The 7848-nt window shown below is 44.1% G+C and overlaps 1 long non-coding RNA gene across 1 annotated transcript; it reads right to left on the bottom strand.

The window, feature by feature from the left end:
* Window positions 1-3136: 3136 nt before the first annotated feature.
* On the bottom strand, window positions 3137-4449 carry LOC123445501. The gene is made up of 6 exons (XR_006631101.1): window positions 4358-4449; window positions 4185-4278; window positions 3852-4099; window positions 3660-3726; window positions 3365-3498; window positions 3137-3240 (listed from the first exon to the last, which is right to left on the bottom strand). It is a non-coding gene; the product is annotated as an uncharacterized LOC123445501 (long non-coding RNA).
* Between the last annotated feature and the right edge of the window lie 3399 nt (window positions 4450-7848).

The following is a 7848-nucleotide window of genomic DNA, read 5'->3' as shown; positions in this document are numbered from 1 at the left end:
GACGAAGCCTGCATTTGGCCACACAGATGCATACTTTGTCAGGGATCAGGATTGGGTTCGCTTGCATCGTCAGAGAAAGTTGAACAAGGTATATGACTCCACCGCCTATGCAAGAGCACCGGCCTCTTCTATCCAGTTTCCCCGTACAACACATTATCGCAATTTGGCACAAAATTTCCACGGGAAAATGACCGAGTGGTAGCAGATCGATCACCGAGTGGCAGCAGATCGATCCAATCAGTGGCGGAGCCACCGTACAAGCATTGGGTTCAACTGAACCCAATGGATTTTATTACATACGTGTTAGTAGATGCATATTTGCCTGACATGAAGCCAGTAGAAAATTCTTGTTGACCCCATTAAATAGACGTGGTCATGTGAATAGGTAAAGAAAGGGTCCAAAAGCCCACGAATACATGACTGTCCATGCCCAGGTCTAAACCGTGATTAGTTGTGTACACGTACGTACGCACGCACCCTCCTCTCGTGTTACTCGGCGTCTCGGCCGCCGCACACTAGAGGTAAGCAGGCCACTCCACATCGACAGCGCCGACAATTGTGGCCAGAAATTTAAGGTAATTAGATTAGATTACCACTTCTCATCTCTCTGTGTATGTTTTATATAGCCTATAATAACCTAGTACGTTTTGCCCTAGTTTTCCAATTTGTTTTTTTCGTGGACTTTGATTGATCTAGACTATGGAGTGGTTTTATTCGAAGAGAACTCGAACACTACATCCATAGAATGAGATAATGATACATGCACATCAAGGCCATCTGTTGGACATAGCCAAAGTGCTTCAAATGTCATCGTAAATAAGCTTCTATGTGACGCTCTCTACGTCAAACAGGTGAGGTTTCGCACTGGGGGCGGCTGACCTGGGCCAGCCCATTCCATTTTGACTTTTCTCCCATTTTGTTTCTTTTTTTCTTTTCCTTTTCTATTTCTTTTATTTTCTTCGCTCTTTTGTTTTTTCTTTTTCATGCTTCTTTTGTTTGAAAATTTTGAATATTTATTCAGAATTTTATAAACATGTTCTTGTTTTTAAAATTTGCTTTCAACTAAAATGAACTGCTACTTTTGTCCAGAAAAAAAATTAGCATATCCCACCATTCCCTTTCGATTAAAATTTCACGAAAAACACTTTTAACAAGAAAAAAAATAGTGTACTCAACTTGCCCATTTTATTTACTCAATTAAATAAATCTACAACATTTTGGTTGAATCGCGAATGTTCATTGAATTGATCTAGAGTGATCAACTTTTAAAATTAGCACCAAAAATATTCCAAAGCGAGAACAATTTAAAAATTATGAACAACTTTTGAATTTGTATTTTTTTCTGGAAATCATAACATTTTCAACATTCACCATGATTTTTTTAAATGCAAAACATTTGCTCATAATTTTTAAAATTAAACAATGTCCGCCTCGAATCGCATAACGCTAAGAAAGGGTGGCAATGGTGTCACGTGCTCATCTCGGCGTCCGTCGCGGCTACCGCGATGACGTCCGCCTCGACTAGCGTAACCCTAAGACACGGGGGACGTTGATGTCACGTGCTCGTCTCGGCGTCCGTCGTCGCTACCGCAACGATGTTCGCCTCGACTCGTGTAACCCTAAGATAGGGGGAGTGGTGTCATGTGCTCGTCCCAACGCCCATCGTGATAGCGACGATGTCCGCCTCTACTCGCGTAACAATAAGACAAAGGGGAAGTGGTGTCACGTACTCGTCTTGGCGTCCGTCGTCACTACCGCGACGTCGTCCGCCTCGACTTGCGTAACCCTAACACTGGGGGGAGTGGTGTCACGTGCTCATCTCGACGTCCATAATCGCTATCACGACGACGACCGCCTCGACTCGCGTAACCTAAGACAGAGGGGAAGTGGTGTCACGTGCTCGTCTCGGCGTCCATCGTCGCTACCGCAACGACGTCCGACTCGACTCCCGTAACCCTAAGACAAGGGGGCAATGGTGTCACGTGCTCGTCTCGACGTCCGCCTCGACTCGCGTAACCCTAAGACAGAGGGGCAATGGTGTCACGTGCTCGTCTCGACGTTCGTTGTCGCTACCGCGATGACGTCCGCCTCGACTCGCGCAACCCTAAGACAGGGGGGGCAATGGTGTCACGTGCTCGTCTCGGCATCCGTCGTCACTACCGCGACGATGCCCATCTCGACTCGCGTCACCCTAAGACAGGGGGAAAGTGGTGTCACGTGCTCGTCTCGGTGTCCATTCACATCATCAACTGGGAGGAGCGAGAGTACCAACCCTCCATTTAAAGGCTACGTCCTCAAGAAAGACTCGATTGCGACGTTTTTCAAGCAATACCAGATTGTGCAGGAAAAGAAGCATAGTGACCTTGATCGACTAAGAGAAAAAACCGAACTGAGAGAACAACGTCACTGGAATTACAACCCTATGGAAAGAGAGGCCGTAAAGATATACACACCACCGATATACGCCAAATTTGCGGAAGACGTGAAAAAAGATACAGCTTCCAGAGTTGAGGTTGTTGCTGGTGGTGAAAAATTTCCGGTGACAAGGCAGTCCAACTACAAGGACCCAGAATTTTCAAAGATGATATACACTGTGTCAATAGCACTTGGTGAAGTGTACCGGTGCTCATGTTCCAAGTTCAGTCGGGACGGTTTGCATTGCTTCCACGTCCTAGCGGTAGCAACACACAATGGGTTGAGTCGCCTCCCTGATAGCTTTATAAATCCTAGGTGGACAGTAGCTGCAGGCCATGCGGTAGCTATGATGACGGATGGAAATGGTGGTTCAAATGGACAGAGAACACACCTGACAGTTAGGCATTCTATAGTCATGAGCCAGGTATCAGGCGCATTGTCAAATGAATGCACACGGAGGACTGGTCGTATGACCTGTTTGTGGAAGGAATCGATGAGGCAATAAACAGAGTCAGGTTAGACAAGCGGCTCTGCCAAGAACAACTCTCAGGTCAGAAGCGACAGTGTATCGATGATCCTCAGCAGCTGAATGTTGATGCTGGGCAGGAGGGAGACGGCGAGCTGCACACCCCTGCGCGCGTGCATCAAAACATTGTGTCTACCATCGGTGCGTCTAGCATGGGTGCCATCGAGGTGCAGCAAACATTTGGTTTGAGAGAATAGGGATGCTCATTTTTACTTGTGCATGGTACTGTTCCTGATACTAGCACGAAGAACAGTGGACAAAAGTATGGCCTGCGTTGTTGTTTTAGTGTGAAAGACTGCCTATAAAACAATATTATGTTGTAAGTTATTGACATTTATGATGTAAGTTATTGACCTATGAAAAGATCAGGTAAAGAAAAGAAAAAAAGGATGTTCTCAAATGATGTTACCATTGCTTATTTACCTTTGTGGTGCTTTCAATTGATGTTTTTCATCTCTTACTCATCCCTGAGGTTAGATTGTCTATGGAGATATGTCAACCTGAATAACATCCCTGCTGTTCTGTTGTTTTTGTAGTGTGAGAATCAATTTCTCCTCCTACACAAAAAACACAATACAAAATTAGAAGTAGCGAGAAAAAGAGCTGTTCCTTTCTGTTAAAAGGGGCTAAACTGATGTTGAATAATGGCAGCTGCTGTTTTCTTTGAACAATGTTCAGAATTCATACAGAAAAGCAAAACTCATTTTCATAGAACTACCTCATTCTCTGAACAATGGCAGCTGTTGATTTCCTTGCATAGTGTTCAGAATTCATAGAATAGCTTGCTACAGAAAAACAAAACAATGTTCATTGAATTAGCGAAATGACTCCTTGGCGATCGAATTACTTCATAGAATAACTTATGGCGAGCCCCTTGGTGACGAAACAAAAGTTATGGTGAGCCCCTTACCGCCGAAACGCCCAGCCTGTCCACACAAAAAATGTCATTGTTTCAGAATGCAATTAGGGATTTTCTTTTCCCATCTCCACAACCGGTTCCGGTACTTCTATGAATTTTCAGACGACGAAAGGCGAGACTGAGGCGGACGAGTTGCTGTCAAAAAATCCGATTTTCCTGATGACAGAGCCACCAAGGTGGCCTGCTTTTCTTCAGTTTTGAGATCCACATTCCTTCCATTTTGTTGTCCAGCATCCTCACTGAATTAGTCATTTCAAAAAAGTTAAAATCATCATCTTCCTGCTGATGCTGAAAAAAGAGCAAATTGTGCGTGACGGGAACTACCTAGCCATGCTGGCTTCAATAAGAAGATAGGTAACAAAATCAACATCCATGTGCTGCTCCCTGTCAAACCTGTGGGGTGTTCTTGTGCTGCTCCCTGTCAAATCGGGGTATTCGTGAGATCAGCTATGGACTCATGTGAAGGAAGAGGGGAGGGGGAGGTGCGTGGGTGGTACCGGGAAATACGCGGACGCCGTTGGGATGCTTGCCGACGATGACTCGCCGTACTGGGCGCTGCCGCGAGGGAGGAGCCGCCGGCGAGGAGGGGGAGGGGGAGGGGAACGGCAGAGTAGCTGCTCGTGCGGCCACGCCGTCTCGCCGTACTGGGCGCTGTCGCCGGCGAGGAGGGGGGAGGGGAATTGCTGTGGATAGAGTAGAGTAGGAGGGGATGCAGAGAGGAGGCGAGGCAACGGAGTAGAAGGGCGGTGTGACGACTGACGACTGTAATCCACGAAATGTTCCGTCGGTACAACAAGACAAAGTGGTTTCCGTCTACCGTACACGCACAGGAAAGGAAAAAAGGAAAATGACTCATCTATCTCTCAAACAGACTTTGCTACGGGTGCATCCTATCCACGGCGAAGACGACCCGCAAGTCACCCGGGCGTTTGGGTACCCGAACCCGAATCAAACCAAATTATCGAGTAATTTGGGTATCGGATAAGGGTTCGGTTCTCATTTCCTCATTATTCGGTTTTCGAGTTAGGGTTCGGGTTCTAGTCTGAAAACTCGAAATACCCATACTATCTAAGTTATTCATATTGTTCAAATTTTTCATGCTATTATTATATACTAACTTGTTACAGATACTAATTAAAATAACCATATTATCAAAAATACCCATACTATCCAAGTTATTCATATCAAAAGTTGATGAATGCTTCGAATATTTTCGGTACCCGAATTACCCGAACCGAATTTCTAGGTAATTTGGGTTCGGGTATTTTTTTTGACAGACACAATTTTGGTTCCTATTTTCAAATATCGGAATTATCCATAAACCGAACTATCTGAACCGAAATAACCAAAATACCCGAACACCAAGGCTGACCCGCAAGCTTCTCGGCGGACAAAGAGGTATAATTTCACTGAACTGCATTTCGCCTGTCAGTTTCATATATACTAATCAAAAAGTTTTGGGATATTGAAAACTAGCGAACCCTGTAAATGATGCCAACTGACATATATAGAATTCAGAAACTTTTGATTCGGGTGTGCATTCTAGGGCAGCTTAGAGACAACTAAATGCTGCAATGCAAGGTACGTGCTGGAAAGGCACAAAGAGCTATCACATATGTATTAGGTTTGGGTATGGTTCTGTCCAAGAACAGTGAAACTAGGAATTGTTAGTACACATGTTGTGATCAGAAATGAGGTGGGCGATTCCGAGCAAACTTGAAAGTCTTTTTTTCTTGGAAAAATCTAATCCGCAGCGTGCGCACAGACGTCGTCCCGTGCGGCGGCTCACATGTCATTCTATTCCTTTCGGGACATACCCCACGCCTATATGGATAGCTGATGCAGTTGCTAGTAGATAGTGACATGGGTACTCTAGTGAGCAGCCTTTTCTTATTGTAGCTGGCTTCAGCTCACTATCATGCATGCACATTTACATATGGTGACCAGGCTACTACAGAAGGAGCAGTGGGGCAGATGGTGCCAGGAGGGGTGCAGGTACAAGGGCCAAACTGTGGTCGTGCTTTCCACTAGCACTACTCATCATTCTAGTTTGCTACAACCTACAACACATAACCAGGTGATCTGTTGTGCATAATTAGGGTTTTTTCAAAGAACATACCTCTAGATATAATTTAGGTGGCAAGCTTTGTAAACTAACGCGGGAACTAGTTTTATAACGACTTACAAGCTTATATAAGACAACTGAGTATAATTAAACTGATAAACATAACAAAAGAACACGTAGGGTTTAGAGTACCCGACAAGACTTTTATGAGACAACACGACAACTGGATAGAATTCAAACTGACTAATCCAGCAAAACACCGCAACAACTAGTTTCTTTACAACAACTGACAAGCATTATGAGACAATATGACAACTTGGTACAATTAAGATAACAAGTACAACAAATCATTTGTGGCAAGTGGACTTTATAAAGCATTGACAAGCTTTATGAGACAATATGACAACTAGTTATTATTAAAATGGAAATTACAACAAAGCGTTTATGACAAAGTGGATTTTATAAGCAATGAAAAGCTTTATGAGACAACATGGCAACTAAGTAGCATTAAAATGACAAGCACATCAAAAACATTGTGGCAAGCGGATTTATAAGCATTGACAAGCTTTATAAGACTACATGGCAACTAGGTAGCATTAAAAATGACAAGCACATTTTTTTTGTGGCAACTGGATTTAAAAGAACCAACAATCTTTGTATGAAACAACACTGAAGTATGATAATTAAGTCATTTCTCTCAGGCAAGTAAGTGGTTAATAATATGGAAAGTGGGTTAAACAATGTGGCAAGTACAGACGTGAAAAAAGTTGTCGAAACATGTCGATATAGGATCTAGTTTTGAAGAACTCGCCGCGAGAAAATCAACGGTGAAAACAGATCACCGATAGAATTAACGATTTTGTAGATAAAACTTTTTAAATTTCAAACATTAAAGAGAATCTTGATGACATCGTTGCATGCATGCATGATGGAGTGAGAAAAAACTAATGACAACATAGCAATGCATATGACAAGTACATGCATGTGCATGCGGTCTGCCATTCTATCTCAGGTCGTCGAGTGTTTTAGAAAGCGATGACAGTCTACCGTTCTATCTCAGGCAGTCTGCAGTACATGCATGTGCATGCAGTCTTTCGTCCATGCTCCTTTTCTCTCCTTTTCTTTACTGCTTTGCATCAGCGATGACAGGAAGTATAGCTCTAGCTCAGGCCGTCGAGTGTTTTAGAAAGCGTCGCGCGGCAACGCATGCATGCGGCGCCGCTACGTAGTAGGATCTTTTTTCTTTGATGCTACAACACTTCTGTTTTTTAGAAGAAAAAACTGTATATGTTCTACGGAAAGAATTTGTAAAAAAATAGTCACTACTCCGTCCATCCCCAAATACATGGCGCATACATGGCGCATAAACTGTATATGTACTCGAGCCACGATCCGGGACCAATGGTCCTCGCTGCTGGCCCACAATCATTGGTCCCGGTTCGTGGCATGAACCGGGACAGAAGGGGCGGCTTTAGTCTCGGTTCATGCCATGAACCGGGACAAATAACTTGCCTATATATATCCACCGCCGCGGTAGAGCACTCCACAGTGCTCTGTTTTTTCAATCCGGCGAGGAGAGGGCATTTGGGTGCTCTAGTTCACCTCCTATGCACATGAGGTGTTCGATGAAATGCCCGAGCCACACTAGTTAAGCTTTCTCCTCTCGAAGCTCGACCTAGGAGCTCCATTCTTTTTCGAGATTTGTCTAGATTTAGGGGTCCGTCACGCCCCGTCCCCGTTTTCGCGCTGTTGATCGCCCGCGCCGATCTCGTCGCCGGCATCACCGTGGTGAGCCTCTTGTTCTTATCTTCTTTATGATACTTGTCTGATTTTCTTACTTTAGATAGATATTTGTCTGATTTTTTAAATTTTGACACACATAATTATATGAAATGCACGCAGATGAACCGGCAATGGATGTAT

Source organism: Hordeum vulgare, chromosome 3H, assembly GCF_904849725.1.
Source record: "Hordeum vulgare subsp. vulgare chromosome 3H, MorexV3_pseudomolecules_assembly, whole genome shotgun sequence".
Classification (NCBI taxonomy): Eukaryota; Viridiplantae; Streptophyta; class Magnoliopsida; order Poales; family Poaceae; genus Hordeum; species Hordeum vulgare.
This window is presented reverse-complemented; position numbering and strand designations above follow the sequence as displayed.